The sequence below is a fragment of the Oryzias melastigma genome, linkage group LG9 (genome assembly GCF_002922805.2).
Source record: "Oryzias melastigma strain HK-1 linkage group LG9, ASM292280v2, whole genome shotgun sequence".
Taxonomy (NCBI): Eukaryota; Metazoa; Chordata; class Actinopteri; order Beloniformes; family Adrianichthyidae; genus Oryzias; species Oryzias melastigma.
Window position 1 is genome coordinate 2,588,832 of NC_050520.1, and position 22,225 is coordinate 2,611,056.

Below are 22,225 nucleotides of genomic sequence, written 5' to 3' on the forward strand. Positions count from 1 at the left end.
TCTAGACTTCTTTTTCTATGAAAGATTAAAAAGTGAGAGTTAAAAATGAGAGAAAAGCGTAAAAATATTCATGCGTGTCTGAGAAAAGTGTAAAAAATGTGTAGGGAGGAGTCCTCTGTGTCACCCTCTGGAAAACATGTCCTGGGAGCCAATGAGCTTAAAGCCCCGCCCCCTTGTAAAATAAAGATCAGCTCGGCAGTAAAAACTCAAAAATCAAAATCGAAACTGTAAAATTGAAACCAGCAGCTGTTACCAATTGATGAATTATTTTTCAATTGGTAATTTTTACATTTATAGTTTTTTTCTGTCCAAGTTTTCAGTATTTCTTTCACATTTTCAAGATTTATTTCAAAATTTCAGTATTTTTCTTCAAATTTTCAAAAACATTATTTTTTTCAAATTTTAAGGTTTTTTTTAATTTCAAGATTTATTTAAAATTTTCAAAAAAAATCAAATTTCCATTTTTTTTTCAGTTACAATGTCTATTTTTCAAGTTTTCGATCTCTTTTTTTGTCCACTTTAAGCTGATCCTGATTTGAACCCATATTAAGCCTTTCAGAAAAAAAAAATCTAGTTACTTGGATTTCAGTTTGATTGGTCTCATGAGTGTGTTTACCTGACCTGATTTTCGAAAAAAGAAACCTCTCAGCTTGTTGTAAAAGTCTCTTTCTTGTGAAATTTGCTGGTGGTTTTGGACCAATCTTTCAGTGGTTTTGCTGTGAGTAATGGACAGGTTGTGTTTTCTCCCCTTTTGTGCCTGCTGCGCGGCGCATTAGCATATTGAGTTACATGGCTGACTGTGAAGTGGTTCCCACCTTGCTCTTAGGAGGTATCAGAGGAATATTCAGCACATTATACCACAGAGAAATATGAGACAGGAGGGAGAGCGCACTCTTCCCCCGGCCCTCATCTTCCCGCGGTCTGTCCACGCTTCAGCGGAACAAGCTCAGCATCCGCGCGCTGGCTGCACGAACCGCCCATCGCACGCTGAGTCACACAAGGTTCAGCAAGCTGACAATATTTCTGGCAGGGGTGAATGGTTGGTGTTACAGTCCTACCTCCCACAGTTAACTCTGAGGAGACAGCCAGGAAATTGTTCCGCCTTCTCCCCTTTCCTTGGGGGAGGTGAGGAAAAAACCCATCATGTAAATGGGCAATTCAATCAAAGCCACAGATTAATTAGTCGCCGTTTTAGAGCAGGGATTAGCATCATCCACGGACACGTGGACATTTTATAGCATCAAGAATTAGGATTTTCACCAAAAAAAGAACAGAACAAATCTCTGTGTCTCAAGTCGTTTGACATTTTCAGTCTTTTCCTCTGGAGAACAAACCTTTATCTTTGAACTCTTTGATAATAAGCTGTTTTCAGTCTCTAATGAATGTTTAAAGACCCACTCTGATAAAAATAGTATTTCTGCTGCTTTTTGTGTTCTTGTGGCTTTTTTCTGATGAAGGGTTTGTTGTGCTGGTTCTCAGTTCACTTTGTCCTCAGCAGTCTTACACTGCTGGGTTTTGTTAGTTTAGTTTGGGGTTGGACCTTGGTAGTCTTAGTTTGTGGGCTTTGTTTATTTGTTTTCTTTAGGTAGTTTTGGTTAGGCAGCCCATAGCTGAGAGCCGCTGTCTCCGACGGTCGTCATGGCTGGGTTAGCAGTCTCCCTGACTTATTTTATGTAGGTTCCAATCCCTTTTTGTTTGAACTAGTGCAATAATTATTTGATTTTGTTCTTTCATTTCAGGACACAGGGTTTCATTTATTTAATATACTATGCTCCTCTTATTCTTATTGATTTCCAGTTTTCGTTAAAACAAAAACCCCAGCCAGGTCTACCAGCCAGGTTTACCCAAAGAGGACGTAACAATCACAGTTAAAAGAGCACATTATGAAAATAGATCAATTAGAACATGCTAGAGCAGGGTATGTTGGAATGTGGACCTCAAGGCCCGGAGTTGCCTATCCCTGGTCTAAGTTGTTCTTCAAAGAAGACCAGAACATTTAGGCCCAATCCGAATTATTCCCTTCTCCCTACCCCTTCATTTAGCCCTCCAAACGGAGAGTTATGGAAAAATAGTGCAATAGGCAATAGTGCAATAGGCTTGCACTCGACGATGTCACCATTAGTCGCTGGTTAGCTACGTTAGCGTAGAGCTTCCAATGCTTGAATATACACAATAACAGCAGTTTCATAACTTTGGAAAAGGTCGTGCTAAAACAAAAAGTCAAATTCTGTGCTTCGGAGTGCATCCACGTGATCCTCACAGATCCCCACACGACAGAGGGATCTGTATCCCTCCACTTGGAGTTTTGGCCTTTAAAAAAACTATTTCGGACAACCCTAGCACTACAAAAGCCCCTAGAATTGAGGGGTAGGGAGAAGAGAAGAATGCAGATTGGGCCTTAGTGTCTTGAGGTCTTCGAATTCTGTAGGTTGCTCTGTCAGAAATGTTTTTATTTTTTATTGTTGTTGGTTGTTTCTTACTTTCGTATGTTGGGGGAAAAAAGAAAAAACCTTAAAGTCCAGATGACCATCTTTAAAACTTTTACACCAAAGATGTCGGTGGCAACAGCTAAATAACACACGCCCTTTGACATACTGTAATTATTCAACCGTTTATGTGATCACTGTAAATGATCTAATTCTAACTCAGAAATGCAGCTTTTCAACACCAACGTAATGTGTGGCATATTGACGCAAAGTCACTTTTCTCTGCAAAAGAAGGAGATGATTTAGGTTGATGTTGTTAACACTTCACTGATGTCAAGTGTTGTATATCAGCACCAAGTTACTTTTCTCCGCCTCAGAATCCGCTGGAACAATGCAAAACGGCAAGCTCCTTTTGGGTTACCATAATTCCGCTCAAATTAAATCCTGAAATAATAAATGATGATGGTTTGCACTGTCACCTTTTTTAGCAAGATAGTTCAAGTTCAAATCCTGTTTTCTCTATAATGAGTTTTCTCCACCTGCACAGTCTGAAAATGTCCTTATATGATGAAATGATAACTCTTAATTATGTTTTGTGATTGTGAACATGCATGATTGTTTCCCTCTGATGGCCCTGATCCATGACTTCATTATCAACTAGAAATGCAGAGAAGTGAGGGCTTGTTATAGAATGTAAATGCAAGTACATTTAAACCCATAAGAGGGTGTCATAGCCTTTATGTCCAGTGTGTCTTTGTGTGTCTGAACACAAGTGTGTGTCTGCATGCAGGAACACTACTCTTAGTTCTGCTACTGCCTCGCCTCGCCTCTTGTGATCTTGATTTAAGTTTTTTTCTGTTTGCTCCAGTGAATCTAAAAGTCCAGAGGAAATAGAAATATCTGAAGAATTCTGCCCAGCTTGGCTGGACTTTTTGCTCTGCAGTTTTCTCTTCTTGTTTTCCTGTGTCGGGTCTAAGACTCGTTAGAATAGATTCGGTCCAGCTCACAGCTGAGCTGTCACATCATCTAGTGTGAAGAGCATTTAAACAAGATTTTATTTAGTTAAAGTTCATCCGTTTCTGTTAAAGGTACTGAGCAGACAGGAAGTTTTCTTGATCTATAAGAAAAAAATATATGTTCTGGTAATTTCTTGCTACTAAATAGAGAGCGCTAAGACCTGCTAGACCTTTGAAAACATATCCTTGAAGACTGAAAACTGCAACACAAAGAGAGGAACGACCATGGACTTTTGTGTATTGGCAAGAGTCTGGCAATACGATATGTATCCCGATATGTGTCTCAGGATACGATACATATTTTGATCTGTTTCTCATAGTATGATACATTTCTCGATATGTGTCTCATGATTCAATACATATCTCAATACTTGTCTCATGATACAATATATATATATATATATTAGGGCTGTCAGATTTGTCGCGTTAAAAACGCATTAATCTGACACGTGCTTGACGCCGACAATTTTTTTGACGCATTAATCGCGGACTTTCCATAGACTGTATATAATGGGGGGACCTCATAGCTCGATACGTCCATTATTTTTACAGTCAATGGGATTTTCTCATACGTTCCTTTCCATACCGCGCGCGCAGGGGTCCCTCATCGTCCTCTCACCGGCTGCTCTCACGAGATCACGGGCGGGTCTCCAACCACCGAGCTGCGAGCTAGAACCGGCCCGGCGCTAGGACCTGGAGAGCTCCTGCACCCTAACCCGGCTCCGGTTCGCGTCCAGTACCACGTCTGGTGGTACCGGCTCGCGTCCGGCGCCACGTACCGTGAGCTGCGGACCCTCGACGTTCAGAACAGCAAGCGCACCGGGGGACGTTTTAAATGTTCTGGAGGTTTAAGCGTGATCCAGCCCCAGCATAGTGGTCTGTCTGCCGGCATATTCATGGCGTGAACTCCGCTGAGCTGCAGCCAGAGAACGCGGCGGCAGTAACAGACTGTCAAACTATCCACAGTGTATCCCGCTTTTCTCAGTCTTTAAGGTTTTAAAAAACAAAAGTTCATTGGAAATGATAAATCTCTATTTCATTTATTACTGTAGTTCAGCAGACGAGGAAAAGATTTGGTCCTGACAAAAAAAGAACATGAAAATGGAAATTTTATTTTTGATGTTTTTTTATTTTATTTTAGTGAACGTTGATTGAAGTTTTGAATTTAAAATGCCCTTCACTTGCACTTGGGCTTTTGTTAGGTATTTTATGTTACAGCCTTTTATTGTTAAAAAAGTTTATCTCAATACAATGTTACAAAATAAAGTATTTCTGATAAAAACTATTAATTTTGTCATTCTTGTTTTCATACTTAATGTAGAACTGCTAAATTCCACGAAGCACACATTTTTTCCTAAAAAAAAGGAAAAAAGGTCACATATTAATTATTAATCGCGAGTTAACTCTGGACAATGCGATTAATCGCGATTAAAAATTTTAATCGCCTGACAGCTCTAATATATATATATATATATATATATAGGTAAGTGTCTCATAAAACGAGACATATCTTGATAGTGTCTCATGATACAATACAGTATTTGATACGTGTCTTATGATACAATGCGTATCATAAGTCGCCCCCCCATGGCTTTTGTTTTGCTTAGACAGAGTTATTAATTTTAAACTTATTTGGTATTTTCCAGGCTGTATGGGGGCACAGTGGTTAGCCCTTTCACCTCACTGGGAAGCCCTGGTTGGAATCCCACCTGGGACCTTCCTGTGCATGTGTGGGTTTATCCCGGGATCTCCAGTGAAAAAACAGACTTCATATGTTAAATTAAGATCCCAAATTGACCCTCAGCATTAATATAAGTGTGTTTTTGGCCCTGCAAAGGTCCAGGATGTACCCGGCTTTCGCCCAATAGTAGCTGGGATAGGCTCCAGCAACCACAACCCTAAAAGGGATTCAGCAGGTTTAGATATCTCACATTATCATCAAACAACAAATAAAATATATAGTCAACAACGACTTTGTTTCGTTCCTGTAAAAACTAATGCAAAACATGCTGGAATTTTAATTTTTTCCTTTCAGTATTTTCTGACGGCATTTCCTGACAGCTCCATCCTCATAATGTTCAAATGGAGACCAGCTAATTCAAAAGCTGTAGCGCCCCGCATAAGAAACCATCAAGAGCCATTAGCCTCCTCCAGTGTGGGAACACTGCACCATGTAAGGCATTAGTCAGGAAATGAAAGGACTGGAGGATGGAAAGTTTTGGAGGAGGATGCGCAGGAGTTTACTGGAGATTACTTTATGGACCTTGTTCTTCACAGATGCCTTAATTATGGAAACTTTAAAGCTTTTTAAAGACTCTGGTTATGGTTGGATTTTAAGCATTTTTAGCATTTTCTCGTAGCATTTTACTGATCTTTAAAATGTTTAATAGGAAAATTAAGATTAAAATGACATTTTATTTTATTTGTGATGTAGAAAATGAGCTGGAGGGAACACAAGCTCATCGCTCCATTCTGATGCATCCACTTGCAGACAAATAGATCCATGAAAGTCTTTGTTTTCCTCGTCATTTTATTTAATATTTATTTGAACAGGGACAGTGTACATGCATGAACATTTTTGTGAACGTACCAAAGTTAGCTGCAAAGCTAATTTTCAACTGTAGTCAATGGGCAAGTAGTAGGTTTGCCAACAATAAACACATAAAATAAACAAAAAGAATGCAACATTTTGAAGGTTACAATAGAATAAACTCTACACGGTTTATATAAAAACATGACATGTGAATTGATAAACTATTATAATGAAGCCATTTAAACTGTCAAAATTTGATATGCATCCAATATCGGGTTGGGGGCGGGAGGGGCTGTACGCTAGCGGGAGAGAGTGTAAACAGAAAGCTCTCAGAACAAGGAGGAGGAGAAGTAACCCTCCATTGATGTCCCATCATTCCTTTGTTTATAAGCTCTCCAGCTACCCTACAGCCCCTCACAACCCCAACCTAACATTACCATGGCAACAAAAATGGCAAGCAACATCTGAACCATCCAGCTGTACAGTTCTGGGCTAAATACCAGCTGATACGATGAAAATAAAGACAATAATGAATCGATTTGTCTGCAAGTGCATCAGAATTTTTCAAATTGTATGTTTTTTTTTCTGCTCCTGATCCATCACCATTTGAACAAAAAAAATACCCAAAAAATGCAGTTTTAATCTTAATTTCTATTATTAATGTCCTCCATCATTAAAAAAAAGATGTTAAAAACATCAAAAACACAATTTTCTTTGGAGTGGGTCTTTAAGAGGTTATGTTGTCAAAACAGAGTGAATTGTGGATTTCTATTTAAACTCCGAGAACATGTCTTTCTAATTGTGATCCTCCCTCTTCATTCTCACATCAGTGATATGTTTACTCCACACTGACAACATAATGAGTCCTTTTCTTTGCATCCACTGATGTTTCCTCGACTCCTTTAGAAAGCTAAATTCTTCAAGATCACATAACTGACATTGAAATATTTCCTCTCCGTCGATATGTTGTCATTTTCAGCACAGAGTGAAAATAGTGTTTTTCTGTCAGCTGTGAGGCTTTTCCTTCACCTCTATCTCAAGGAGATAGAGTTAGAGCTGCAAATTGGGACAGCGCCACCGCATTGACTTCTCATCCACCTAAATGGAGAATCAGCTCTGTTTACAACTAATTAAAGCCATTAAAGGGGGCAGACGCTAATGCATTTTTTCACAGATAACAGAAACATGGGTTCGTCTTACCGGCAGGTCAGAACAGTGGTAATTAACTGCGTATTAGAGTCGCTACGTGACGTATTAGGCGAGTTAAGATGCGGGCCCGTACGGCTGTAGCGCGCTGATACCCGTGTTGTCAAAGTGTAATGGATTAGGTCGCACACTTGACACTCATTGGCTCAGAAACTGTCCTCTGGAAGTCCCTCATACATCAGATATTTTGGGTCAGTCAAACAGATGAATGATCCAACTTCCCCAACGCTTTTCTAAATATACATGTCTTTTATAATCTCAGCTAAAGATGGAAAAAATGCCAACAAGATCAAAGAATCCAGCTAGAACGCTTCCGCTTGTTTGCAGACTTTTTTACTAAAGCTCATTGTGCATCCGCTATCAAAGCTGCTTTTGTAGGAAAAATAAAATATTACATCACTTCAATTTACATGCAAATTTGTCTAGAGAGTTTAGACCTAAAAAAGTCGCTCCTACTTTATCCCGTGGTTATTATCTGTCGTCCTAATGGAGGATTATGCAGGTTAAATGCATGAAGGACTTGCATAATGGCCATGACTGTGCACAAGTAGTTATTTCTGCGCGGCCATTAACAGCCTGCAGCTTGCGAGCAGAAAATGTTTTATTTCCTCGTCTCTGCACACGTTCGCCCATCAAACCGCCGAGCACCTTTGAAAAGCCAGCCAGACAGGTGCGATCCGCGACGCTCAGCACGCCGCCGTGCACAAATAAGCAAAAGTTACATAGATAAATATTCATCGTGCAGATGGTGATACAGAAAAAAACCTACTTGGTTTATGTGGCAACCAGAGAGATGAAAGGAGATGACTTTAGGAGTTCCTCCAGCGAAGGTAAGCCCTTCCCAAGCTGAGTTTGCAGTTATCTCATATCCAATGTGCTGAATACAGGGAGAGAAAATAAGGGTTAGACACTCCGCTGCCAGATTGAGTCCATCTTCAAAGAGATATTAACAAAGCATCAGTATCCCTTTTATCTCCCTTTAATTCCAAGAATGCGATTCCAAATTAAAACGCAGTGCGACAAAAATAAAACTCAAACCTCTCAGCCACAGAGGAGCAGAAACGGTTCACTTCCTTTAGTTCTATTGTTACAGTCTCAGCATTACACAGAAATGAGGAGCCAACAAAGCTTTAAGATGTGGATCGCTACAGTTTATACTTTTAATTAGCAAATTTTAAAGAGTTATAACGATTTTTTTTCAATTTCCAGTAGAGGCAGGAGCTTAACGAAGACTTTAAGCAAGGACTCCAGGAACTGTTTTCCATAAACTCCAGACGTGTATCTGCTCTCAAAAAAACGAGCCTCTAATGAAGCCATGATTTAACCCAAATGTGTTGCTGTGTGAAAAACAACAAACTTAAGAGTAAATAAGAGCAGCGTATATTAAAAAATCGTTTTAAAGACCGACTCTAATGTTTGTTTTTTAGGCTAAATCAAGAAAATTGGACATAGTTTTTGCAAAGCGGCAGTAATTCACTAGAAATTCCCCGGAGTTGTGGCCTGACTGCTGGTGCATAGCACCAACGCCCCCCTTCCCATCACCCATAACCGAGAGTCATCTGTTTGCACGTTCTCCTGCTAGCTTACAGCCCCTCACACCCTCAACCTAACATCAAATATGGCAAGCAGTATTAAACTATCCAAATGTACAGTTTGCAGCCACAAGAACACATAAAAACACCAAAAACACAATTTTCACTGGAGTAACTCTCCCCAAGGCGCACTCCAACTATCGTGTTTCTATTGTAAAATTGTTCCTAGTTCCTCCTTTTAATTATGATTATGCAGTTTTTATCCAAAATTTAAAAAAAAGCTTTTGTTGTCCTTTTAAGATGTTTTATGCACAGCGGCAGTAGCTCATTAAAGGGTCACCAAACAGGGAAGTTGGAGGCTGACTCCGCCCACATCTCAAATGTGAAAATCCAATCAGGGGGTGGGGCTTGGGGGGCAGGACTGTTATCATTACTACAGCTGCAGATCATGACATGGAAATTCTGAAATGATGTGGGGACCTACATGGTTTGACCAATCACAAAATTCAACTGTAATATCTCCTTCAACCTGTAGGCGGCAGCACACAGGTGTTTTTTTTACTCTGGCCCAATCCGAATACTTCCTTTCTCCCTAGCTCTTGTCCTTTCCCCTTCATTTGGTCCTCCAAATGGAGAGTAATGAAAAAACCCACCCCGTCACTGAAAGCTCTGTTTGTGCGCGAGCTTATAGCCTCAAGCTAGCATTAGTCGTGTAAAAATAGCAGAACTAGATCAATTCAGTCGTACAGTTTTGATCCAGAATCGCAATTCACTAAAGAACGAGTGTTGAACGCCGATCATGTCTACGTGTGAGCGGACCAGAGTGCACACTGGGAGAGGGGAGACTTTGGCCACGCCCATTTCAGCAGTCTGAGCTTTTTCAAGCATCCGGTTTTCCTCTGTTCCTGATTTGAATTAAGAAATACTCAGAAACGCTATTTTAATTCTAAATTATTTTATTTACGTCCTCTATTATGAGAAAAATGCGACAAAACCATGTAAAAAGACCACAATTTTCAATAGAGGGGGGTCTTTAAATATTGCAAAACTATACATTTCCGACACATTTATTTTAGTTAAAACATATTTTTGCCCCCCAGTCCGCCAAACTGTTGTTCTAAACCAACATTTTTGATGAAAATCATATTTTTTATTAATAATTTTAGTTTCTGATTTGTAGTTTTAGCACAAACTTTATTTACCGTAAATGAAAAGGCACATGAAATGGGAGAGTTAAGCATAAATTAAAATGCTAGAAGATTAAAGAGGTTGCAAAATTATAACATAATACAACAAGTTAGCTTGTAAAAAATGTATAGACAAATATTGTGTGTCTACAATAGTGTCGTTGAAAAGGACAATTATTTAAGATAATTAAAGCAGATTTTTTGGTTAAATCTTATTGAAGTTCTGCATCCGCTGAGGCTGTATGTGTGCTGCCCTTCTCGAGTCATAGTTAAAATGCTGTTTTGTGGAACAATTGTCAGTTTTTTATGTGTCAATGGTTATAAAGAGAAGCTGAATTGTGATGCTGTTGGATTTTTTAGGTATTTAGCACAGAGATTTCTATTTCTGTAAAATGTTAGCCAAACCTTAAAACATTTCTATCACTTTACTTAAAAAGCTACGTTCATAAAACCTTAAAGTTCCTCTTTAAGGCTGGTTTTGACTTTTTCTTTTATATTTTATCTTATTTATACTGTTCAAGGTCGACACATTTAAAATCAGACTATCCTGAAGCCACGACTTTTGGATTTTACTACCTTTTTTTACACATATTTTAGACAATTAAATTCTCCCAAAAAAGACGATTTATTTTTTCCTAAAATAAAAAAAGAAGCTTTTCAGCTTTTTGATCGGCCTAATCTTTTCAGAACATCCAGGTTTAAGCTTTATTGATTTTTTTAGCCCCCATGGATAACAAAAAAATGAGCAAAAACGTTTGGATCTGCTGTGCTAAAAGGCCATTTATCATTATTATTTATTTAACCTGGAAAAAAATGCCTATTGAGATCAACTGCTCTCACAAAAGTCAAGAGTTACACACACACAAGACATTTCATAGAATTAAAATATGTTAATAAATAAATTAGAATAAAAAAAATGAATTAATTAATGTAAACATGTACAGGAAAGTGATTTCATTTCCAGGTCCTTCATAATAAACATCAAACTGGGGCAAAGTTTTTTTTTTTTGCAGAAATTTGCCTTAAATGTCAAAGATGTGGGCGTGACGAGGTCTTGTAAAGATGATATAAAGAAAAAAACACATTTACTTCAAGGTACTTTGACTGATCTAAACAAATATACCTGTATTTTCTATTAATTATGATGATAATTATAATTATGTAGCACTTGTAGGTATTTTAATTGAACAGCTCATATTTGTATTTTTAATGTTTATCATTTTTATTGATATTTTTAGGTTTTTCTCAGTTTTCTAATGAAAACTAGCAGCTGGGTTATTCTTGCTTTTAGCAGTGAACATTTAAAGATTGTGATCTTTTAGAATATGTATCAACATTTTTTTCAGTTGGGAAGACTCCAAATTTGAGCTTTTTCTGCTCCACCAAACATTGTTTCTGTCTTCTGGATGATTCCACCAAACGGAGATCATCTACTGTAAACTTCAGAATAAACTACCGACTGGAGCAACTAAACTTTTATTCTGTCAGCTTCATGCATATTTATTTCAGTCTCTGCACACTTTTCTTTTTCTTTGAGCTTGTTTTGGCATCGTAAAACAAGGAACACCTCTCAACCACAACCCCTCCGAGAGAGGAGTACACATCATTTTCCTTCTCCGCGTTGCCAGACAGCCATGAAGTGCAGAGGAGCTTGGGTATTTTTTATTTTAGGGATGCTTCATCCCCACATGACATTGCTGTCACTGACTTTGCATGTTTAGTAGAACTCTGGAGAAAGACCTTCATGCAGATGCTGCACCACATCCTGGAAGTCACGTTTATGTTTGTTTTTTGGTGTTTTGAGGATCCCTGCTCATATGAATCCAGTGCTGAAACACTTATGAATCAGCAAAGCTTAGGTTGGCTCCATTCGGAGCCGTCAATCCATCATCCTAATTCCTGTCCGGCTGCCTTCACGGAGAAGTGATAGAAGTGTCTGCTCCTCAGAGCAGTCATTTACCTGTGGTATAATGTGGATAATAACTGACACAGCATATTGACTGGGCTAATTGACTCAGAAAAAGTAGTACGAAGATAAATGACAGGATGTCTGTGGGTATATTTGTGCCATTACCTTCATACAGTACCACGCCGGATTCCAGCGGAGACGCTCAGATGGCTTTTCTGTCTGCGAGGAGGTGAGGGGAATTGATGAAAGCGACTGATGTGAACTGTCATCTTGAAAGACGCCGTATAGAAAATGGTTCTGAAAGTCCTACGTCCCTATAAATAGGACTGGTATGTTCACGTGCTCTGGCGCTGCGGCTGCAGTGGCGGATACTCGAGAGAATCGGTTAAAAGATGAAACAACAATGCAGACGCTTTTGCTTTGTGTTTTCCTTCATTTTTTATGGTTTAGATCCCCAAACTTTTTCTTATATAACTGTTTTCTTCTCTGGTGTGGGGCCGGGTCAGTTTGTAGGCTAACAGAAAAAGTGCAACAATCAGGAGGTGTCTAAACATAAAGATTTTAATATTAAGTAAATAATTTATTTAACTTTACAGAAAAAAATAATACAAAAACAATTTAAAAATGAGAAAAGTTGCATTAACTGCAGTAATGCTGGCGTGAATGTTTTTTGCTGAAAATAGTCACTGAAGATGCTGAAGTTTTTTGATGCTTTTTGATGCAATTTACTTGAATTGATGGTGGGATTTGCTGAAAATGCAAAATGTTACATTTGCTAAAAGACGGAAAATTTCATTCAAGAACTATAAAAAAGAGATGAGGTTGACCTTAAATTCTGAGAAATGTCTATTATAATTGCTTAAATATCCCTAATCCCCTAATGGCGTGCGGTGAGGCACTGACGTCATCATTCAGATTTACAAACTCTAGAAATGGCGGGAAAGCTCTTAGACTATCTGGCAACACTGCCTACAGAGCAGCTTATTAACCATTTGAAATGTGTTGTTTAAAATTTCATTTCAACATTTTCTTCAGTTTACAAACTGTAACATAAAACATTTTAAAATGGTTGATATTGACTTACTTTTACTTATGAGTGAAGTCTGCGCGCTGAAGAAACAGATGAATGTTCTGTTTGTAGAAGTCTTCCTTTTCTTTCTTCAGTGTAGAAAGTCTCTCTGTCTCAGTAGAGATCACTATCAGGGACGTGTCAAAACAAATGTTTGATTTTAGGGGTTTAAAAACGAAATCTTCCATTTAGAAATTGATGGTGAAATATATTAAAGAGGAACTGGACGGCTGGACTTGTTTTGGTACCACTAACTCTGTTATTCTTTAGCCGCGGTATCACATACACTCTGTGGGCTCACCAGCGCCCTCTGCCTCGTGGCATACGTACTGCGGTGCGGCCAGCGCTCTATCTGCCTCATATAGTGTGTTTTTAAAGCACATTTTTAGGGGGTATGAAGACTAAATGAGTCACAAATTGAAATCAATGTAATCAGACACAAGGCAAGAGATTAGCACATTAGTTCATTTTAAAATAAAGCGTTTTGTTATGAATATTGAAAGACCGAAACAATACATACATGTGTCAGCTGCAGTTCCAGTTAGTTTCCGGCGCTGGGGGAGGCGGGGCTACAGCTGCCTCGCACAAAAAATAGTTAATCATAGAAAAAAGATGTCTAAAAAGTAGCTACCAAATTTGCCAAAAAAGCTAGCTCGTTGCTTAAATACTAGCAAAACTCCAAAATACCCTAAAATTTCTCAATAAACTAAATTAATCAAAAACATTAGCCTGCTGCTAAAATAGAAGCTAAACTCTAAATTAGCCTAAAATCTCATTAGATAACAAATTAGCCGAAAATGTTAGCACGTAGCTCAAATATTAGCTAAACACTAAATTAGCATAAAAACATCAGTGAATGCCAAATTAGCTAAAAACGCTAACTTATTGATTAAATACTAGCTAAACTAAAATAGCCTAAAATCTCTTAGTAAACTAAATTAGCAAAAACATGTTGCTAAAATTGAAGCTAAACTCTAAATTAACCTTAAAAACCCCAGTAGATAACACATTAGCCAGAAACACTAACATGTTGCTAAAATATTTGTTGAGCTCCAAAGTTTTTGAAAATTACTCTTAAAGATAGAAAACATAGGCCATGAATATATTTAAAGGCTTGTTCCTAATCTGTTTTATTTTGAAATAAATTATGATTGACCTGTTTGTGTAAGAAAACTCAAGTGGATACGTATCAAACAGAATCCTTTGTTTTTATTTATAACAACTACAGCTCAGAACTCGAAGTATTAATGCCCCAAATTTACCAACTTCTAACTAATGAAGGAGTATTTTTTTTATTTATTTGTATTCATTTTTATTCATTTCCACAGGAAAAACATAAACATAATACCTTAAAACAACACAATACATATTTTATTGAGGAAGTGAAAGGGAACAAAATAAAGAAAACTTATTTTTCTGCCCCTTTTATGTGCAATGCATACAAAAAACAAAAACAGGTACATTTACACCCAAGTACACATTACTTTGTGGATGGGCATTTAGTATTTACAGGTGAGAACATAAGTAAAATAGGCTGTTGGTAAAAATCGTTTGTTTTATCTTAAACATGTTTGGAACATGAATCTAAAGTTGAGGTGTACTTGGTTAAAGATTTACATTGTTTTGATGAAAGATACGACAAGTAAACCTGATGTTGTGAAACGGTGTTTGCTGAATTTATAAGTTGAATATTTCAGATCATTTTTGCCGTTTACAAATACTGTCTGTTTTAGTACTGCGCTGTCTTTGGATCATCAAATCCTTTTGATTTAATGCTTAGTGCTAAATATAAAATGAGTCATTGGTTGCTACAGGTATCAAGCTTCTAATGAATGTAAGACGCCCCTAAATGCTGCATCTGTTCAGAATTATACTGTGAATATTCACTGATGTACATCATGTACACCAACATCTGCAGAGAGCTGCATAACCCTACCTGTCAGACTGTGAAAGTACAGTTTAAAACAGGACGCTGGTTCACACAATTTCTGCTGTAAACGGAAAATTGTTGTTCTTAAAAACTTGAAGTGTCATTTGTACAGTTAACAGATCATAAGAACAAACAGAAACAGATTTAAAACATGGTTCAAACTGAGAAATATCACTTTAGGTCAACATCAGACCTACGTGATGTCCATGTGAGCAGATATTCTTGAACAAACTCCACGTCACTGAAGGGCTGGTGTTGTGCCAACGTACGTCCCCCAGACAGAATTTATGTCCCTTTTCTCTGGCATCGCTGATTTGTTTCCTAACACTCATATTTTGTCCCAAAAAGCGTTAAAAGAAGGTGGATGATTACTCTATACTTTATTCTGGAGCTTTGGGGAGTTTATATGCAGTTATACGAGTTATATGGTATAAAAGTATCCGCTATTTACCATTTATTGTCATATTTCCACATTTTTCCACATATTCTACATTAAGCAAACACTATGATTTATTGGCAGCAACAAAAAAATTTGACCAAACTTTGAGAACCTGTCTAAGAGAACACACTTTTGGAACTTTGCTTGTTTTTTTCTACATTTTATACAGAATTTTGATCTTCTCTTTGCTCCTTTTTTTGTCTTTACATGTTTAAATTTTTGTTATGAATCTTCAAAAACAGCTTAATGTCAATTTGGGGGAATTTTTGAGTTAAAAAGTGACTATTTATCACCCGAAATTGATATTTTTTTGTAAATTTTCAAGTTTTTTTTTAAATATTGTGCAATATGATAGTAAAAAAAATAAGCAGGGGATGTAACTATAGGGGAAATTTCATTAAAGAACTGTAAAAAAGAGCTGAGGTTGACCTTAAATTAAGAAAGATTTCTAGTAAAATTGCTTAAACGTTGTGGCCCTAACTGTTAAGTGATGATAGACTGTTGCTTTTTTTGAGTTAAAAAATGACTATTAATCACTAGAAACTGATATTTTTTGTACATTTACAATTTTTTTTTAATTATTGTGCAATAAAATAGTACAAAAGAAGCAGGGGTTATAACTAATAAGACAGGATCTCAAAAAGGCCTCAAACTACTAAGGGTTAAATTTAAGAAAGTTTTCAGTTTTTTTCTGGGGAATAGATTTAATAAATTAATAGAATTGTTAGGATTGTCTCTTTTTGTGCCCAACAGTTACAGCAAATCAACCAACAAAATGACAACAACAGCGCTGCAGTTCCTGTGCGTGGGCTCACCAAAGGAGCTTAACAGAAACACAAATCAAGCTTTAAACGGAGTAAATCATCCCGGATTCTCATTGTCTTGTCATTTGTTGGGGAGCGAGTCTGTTTTTTTGTTGGAAAAATCTGCTCTGATGTCCTTGTAAATTCAATTTTCTGGTTGGTAAGTGACTGAAAAGGAAGGGGAGCAGAGAGCTGGAATGGAGACTCGTTTTCTTGTGAGCATCAGTTGTTTACATGTGGAGGAAATGACGTCTGAGCGGAGGAGAGTCTGGGCTGGCAGGTGGTGACTGGAGAACAATTAACGAGAGTCAAAGTTCTCCACACTAAAGAGCTGACTTCACTGCAACATAATTAAGACGTGGCTTTAATGAGAGGAGGAGCTTGTAGCAATTAAAGCAAATGATGCAGCCGCCTGCAAAAACAGAAATTTACAGGATCAGGAGTGTCATCAAAGCCAACCATTGGATCCAGATTCATGGTCTGAACACACCGTGAAACAGTTCTATTCTGTCTGCATGAGCCTCCGGCATGTTTAAAGACAGCACCAGGTGTTTTATTGTGAAAATCCAGCATCCTGTCTGCAGGATCCCATTTATTTTAATTAAGGTACTGAGGCTGTGCAGTGCCGTCAGTGGGCGGAGTCTGAGCGGCCTCGCCACGCTTTCAGCCTGTGAACTGCGTGACCACACCAACTGACTGAGATGACTTTTATTTAAGCTGCTTATTCTGAGCTTCCAACATTAAAACCACGGCCTGCGTGTTCGGGCCTGAGCTGAGGCTCGCAGAGTTTGGGATGAATGCTGAAAAATATGAAGTGAACTATTAAAAATACTGAAATTCTGATTAAGACACAGAAAAAATGTGATTTTAGAGAAGTTAACAGTAATCATATAAAAGTTTGTTAAGACCACCTTAAAGGGCCTAAACCAGGGGTCTGCCACCTGTTCTGCTCCATCCTGATGGATCCACTTGCAGACAAATAGATCCATGAACGTCTTTGTTTTGCTTGTCCGATCAGACATTTTACTCCAAGCCGTACAGCTGGGTACCACCAATATTTTGGGCCATTTTTGTAGAACCATAAACCAGCATGTTAACAGATAGCTCTCAGTCATGGGTGATGGGAATAGGGGCGTCCTACTACTTATGTCCTAAAAAATGACATAAGTTTTTTTATTTAGCCTAAAAAAAGGCGTAATCCTAATTGAAAAACCACTAGAAACGCTTTATAAATAGCTCAGAAGATGATTGGAGTGGGACTTTAAAAGTATGATTGCTTAAAAATGAAAACCATCGTTTGCTCTTGATGTCTGTGAAAAGTGAAAAGATGAAATGCGTGACCTTTCCAAGTTAAAACCAAAGTGTTTGGTTGGTTCCTGCGGTGCTGCTGCCATTCTCTGCTCCTGATCTGATCTGAGTCACAGAGCGGCTCTGGAGTCCAGATGATTGATTAGCTCTTCTCTCTCACGCTGACGTGCTCGTCTGATGAGGAGATGCTCTATTGACTTTGTTCTTGGGGAGTGTGTCAAGTCTCGTCACTTTTGAGAAAGCGTCAGTTTTTCAGAGAAGAAAGAAGAAACCTTCCTGATCTTTAAAGTAACGATTGGAGGCGAGGTTTCCATCAGAGACCTTCTTCCTGTTTGACGTTAGTCTGGGTCAGGGTCTGCGACCTGTGACTCCAGATCCACATGTGGCTCTTTCATCTCTCTGTTGTCTGAGGTTCACATAGATGATAAACTATGTTAGTTTTTACATCCTGTTGACCTGAAGACATCTTGTTTGTTCAACTCTACCTCCAGAATGAACAGATTTATATGCAAAGCAAAACAGTTAAAGTAAACAGTAAAAAAATAAATACATTTTGAGTGATGCTCGGTTCTTTTTATATTTTTTTGTTTTTATTTGGACCAAAAACAGACATAATTCATATTTATGATTAAAAAAAAGAAGGTCATGAATGAAAAATCTTGTTTCTTGAGGGTAAAGTAAGACTATGTGGCTCCGTCTAGGTTTTGATCAGTAGAACACGAGTCCAGATGGTTCTTTTACCGTTACAGGATGCTAACCTCTCCTCCACAAAAGAACGCTGAAGGTCTGTCCAGTTCTCCATGGTTTGCTGCTGCAGGCTCCTCAAAGACCTCAGCCTCTTTTGTGACGTGGAGATGCCTCACAGGAAATCATTTCCAACACAAACGGGCTTGATAGTACGTTTGAATGTACAAGCGGATTTCCGGCTGTTGTTCTCTTATCCCTGCTTTGAGCCTCAGTTTAGGGGGAAATATTGAAAAAATTGTAATCCACAAAGTCCGTCTTCCCTCGCTGTGAGATGGTGGCTTTGCATTTCCGCTCTAAGCTCTGCCGGCTGCACCGCCGGCGCTCTGCCCACAGTCAATGTGTGAGGAGCCTCCGTCTTTAAAGGGTTGGTTCTTATCCGTTCGAGAGCGTTCTGGTGTAAGGCAGAAGGTCGTGACCTTCATGCTCAGATCTGTCAACCAGCCTTCTGGACGGAGGACCAAGCTCGGAGGTGAACAATCGAGGAGAAATCCATTAAATGAAGAAGAAATTGGTTATCCTGCTCTGACGCCCCCGTCCCCGTCTACAGATGATGCAGCCTGTTCAATGACCAGCTTCACTCAAGGAGGTTAGGGGGGTTTGGGGGCTCCAGGGGAACAACACCAGCTGTTATATTCATCTTTTCCTAAAACATCTGTCCAATATATTCCTCATTGAACCACTTTTACACAATAATCCCAACATGAAATCACACACAAAACTGTACATTTGGAACATTTATTTTAATTAAGGCTGTCAACTGTTTAAAAAAAAACAGATTAATCAGTCTTTGGGGTTGTGATTAATCACTATTAATCACAATGTTTTACTAAGTACATTTTATATGACAAAAACAGGCCAGAGAGGACATTTTTCCTTCACTTTTATTGTCTGAAATGTTTAAATGTATCAAGTGTTAATGTGTGTACAAAACGCATCAACAGTAAGATAAGCAGAGCTCTAAAGTCTCTCATGTCTGCAGTATTTCTCCAAGAAAACAAAGATACTGACTAACAAGAAACCGAAAATATAAAATGTTCTGGTCACTGCTCTAAATCAGGAACATTTTTCTTCATCTCCTGGACAAAAACAAGCAGTAAGATGGGAACTTTTTCCACTGAACTGATGCTTTGTGTAACAAAAAAGAATTATCATGACGGTCAGCATTTATATCACTTTCCTTTGCTGTATTACTGTGACAGACCACAGATCAAATTGTCTGCTTTTTGTGAAAAAATGATCTAAAAAAACAACAATATTAAAGTGCTAAAAACAGACTATTATTAATTATTACCTAATAGTACAGCATTTGTATTTCTACTTTAAACAACCATAGTATAAGTAGGAAAATACCTGACAACGTGTTTTAACGCCGTGGAAACCTGAATCGGCGAGGTAAAGCGTAAGACTTGAAGATTGATCGTTCATTCTTTTCAATGAATCCTGATTAATCGCGGTCATTAACACGGTAATGTACAGACTAGGGCTGTGGACACTGACAGTTAGACGTTCTGGCTCCATCTCCATGTGCTCCGTGACAGGCTGGTGACCTGTCCCGGGCGTTTCCCACCTTTGCCCATCGGGCAAAGACAAAAATCCTCGCATCAAGCGGCCATATTGGATTTCTTCTTTCTACCCTTTGATCTCCTTAAAACATCGCGTCCACGCCGCAAGACCTCAGATCGCGTCGTTACATCGACTTAACATTGAAACTTGAAGCTCCTTTTTTCGCAAATTACGTGCGTTTTGAACGCAAGAGTCTAACTTGCTGTTGATGGAAGAGTCCCTTCCTGCAGAGGGAGGGGGAGGAGAAAACACTCACATGAGCAGTGATTAATGACAGAGTTCATTAATAATGTTGTGCTCCAAGTTATCACCTCCTTTTGCTCAACAGTCGGTCCCTCGGATTCAGTGGCAAACAAAAGGCCTAAAGGAAAAAAAATAAAAACCGTCATCACAGCTACCTGGTTCTTGAATGCACGCCTCTCCTAGCCAACTCATTAAAAATGTCCGCCGCTCTGGCTCATAGAAAGACTCATTCAAACCAGGAAGTGAGACAAAAGCTTTGACTCGCCGCCATCTCAGACCTTCAGCGTTCCCAGCGTTATCATTTGGACTTCCAAAAGCCCCCAGTAACGGGGACATAATGGCATCGGCCCATTTAGACTGAAACCACATAAAACCGTGAGCTTCTGAAGCAAATGACAGCCGCACAGATTGGCAAAAATGCAAACGGCGTGCTCGCACAGAAAGAGTTGCTGGTGCTTCTGCTGATGATCGAAGTTTATCCTGATGTGATGAAATACAGTTTATGTGATGCTGGTTTTCGTTCAATTAAACTTCAGCGCTTTCTAATGAGCTGCTGGTCCATTGAACTTTATGATGAGGGCAGCTAAACCGCATTAATCTCACACCAACTCATTCCTCCCTCATTGTCATTAAGCAACTTTCTGCCGTTCCTGAAGTGAGTGGAGACGTTCCCTTTGTCTGCCGCTCTCCCTGTTCAATCAGCACATATTATTTGATCAAATCGTGCGCTGGCAGGACTAAATGGAGACGTTTCTACAGCCGGCGGAAGAAGGTCTAGCTATTGAGCTGCATTCTTTTTTATCTGTCAAATAATGAATCTCTGTAATAATGTGGATCTTTAATGCTCATTCCGGGGCGCGGGGCCATTAGTCATTAAGCCGTCTGCCGCTCACTCAAGTCAACCTTTTTATTTTCTCTCGCCGCAGCACAGACGTGTTTGATGCCTCACTTTTTTATTATTTATCTCAGGGGACCCCAAAATACGGCCCGTGGGCCGGATCCGGCCCTCCTCCACATTTGACCCCCCAACTGTTTTGGATAAATTAGATATGTTTCCAGTTTTTTAGGCTAAACCAGCATTTAGCTATTTTTTCAGCTACATGCTAGCTGTTTAAGCTAATGTAGCCTTTTATATTGTTTTTTAGGTTAATTTGAAGTTTAGATGATATTTTAGCTTAATGCTAGCTGTTTTGGCTAAATTAGACATTTTCAAAGTTTTTTTTAGCTAAATCAATAGTTAAATAATATTTCAGCTACATGCTAGCTGTTTGGCTAAATAATGCTTTTATCGTTTTTTTAGGCTAAATTGGCATTTAGCTAATATTTCAGCTACATGCTAGCTGTTTTAGCTAATGCAGGCTTTTCATTGTTTTTTAGGTTAATTTGGAGTTTAGATAACATTTCAGCTACATAATAGCTGTTCTGGCTAATTTAGAATTTTTAGAATTTATTCGGCCAATTAGACACCTCGCTAATATTTTAACTGGCTATCGACTTCAGCGTTTTTAGCCATAAATTTAGGCATCTGCAGCTATTAATGCATCTGAGGTAATGCTATATATATATATAGTTTTTAAAATGCTTTAGTATTATTTTTCTGTAAAGATTGAAGGAATTATTTAAACGTTGACTATGTGTGGCTTTCTGAAAAACCACAAATCTTTACGTTTAGGCTCTGATTGTTACACTTTTTCTGTTAGCCTACAAACATCAGAGAAGAAAACAGTTATGGGGTCCTCACAAGACAAAGTTTGGGGATCCCTGATTTATCGTGAATGTTTGCAGATTTGAAGGTTTCTACACAGCCCCCAACATGTTCCTCGCTGTTCCTTAATCAACAAAATCAATTTTACAGAAACCCAGAAGGATGGATGGATGATGTGTGGAAATCAAGTGATGAGCAGCTTGTGGTTCTGAGCCAGGGATCTACCACCTGGGGCCCCGGAGCCACATGTGGCTCTTTGACCCCTCTATTCGGTTAACCCAGGGGTCGGCAACCCAATGTGTTGAAAGAGCCACTTTGAACCAATACAATAAAAAACAAATGTGTCTGGAGCCGCATAAATTGAAACAGCTTATAAAAGTCTTACATTGTAAGTATCACATGGAGAATGTGTCTACTAAATGATTATTAAAACGATTATTTCTCCTGCTGCGTGTCCTCGTGTTATATAAGCTTCATTTTTGGCCACATGACAATTGGTGAGACATTACAGCGTCAAGCTTTCTGACAAAAACTGAATAGCCTCATAATGATCATTTGAGCTTTTATTTTGACACCCCTCGAAGACACAACGAGAGGGGGTCCTGATCA

The 22,225-nt window shown here is 38.5% G+C and overlaps 1 protein-coding gene and 1 long non-coding RNA gene across 2 annotated transcripts in view; one reads left to right on the top strand and one right to left on the bottom strand.

The window, feature by feature from the left end:
* Positions 1-13,326, bottom strand: part of LOC112148394 — a 50,236-nt gene extending 36,910 nt beyond the window's left edge. The window contains exons 1-3 of the long non-coding RNA XR_002919609.2: positions 12,894-13,326; positions 11,975-12,028; positions 7,951-8,058 (exon numbers count right to left, since the gene is read on the bottom strand). This is a non-coding gene — a long non-coding RNA (uncharacterized LOC112148394). The remainder of the gene's footprint in view (positions 1-7,950; positions 8,059-11,974; positions 12,029-12,893) is intronic.
* The window catches only part of rtn4r (reticulon 4 receptor), a 90,850-nt gene that overhangs the window by 21,415 nt on the left and 47,210 nt on the right, over positions 1-22,225 (top strand). The gene's annotated exons all lie outside the window — the stretch shown is intronic.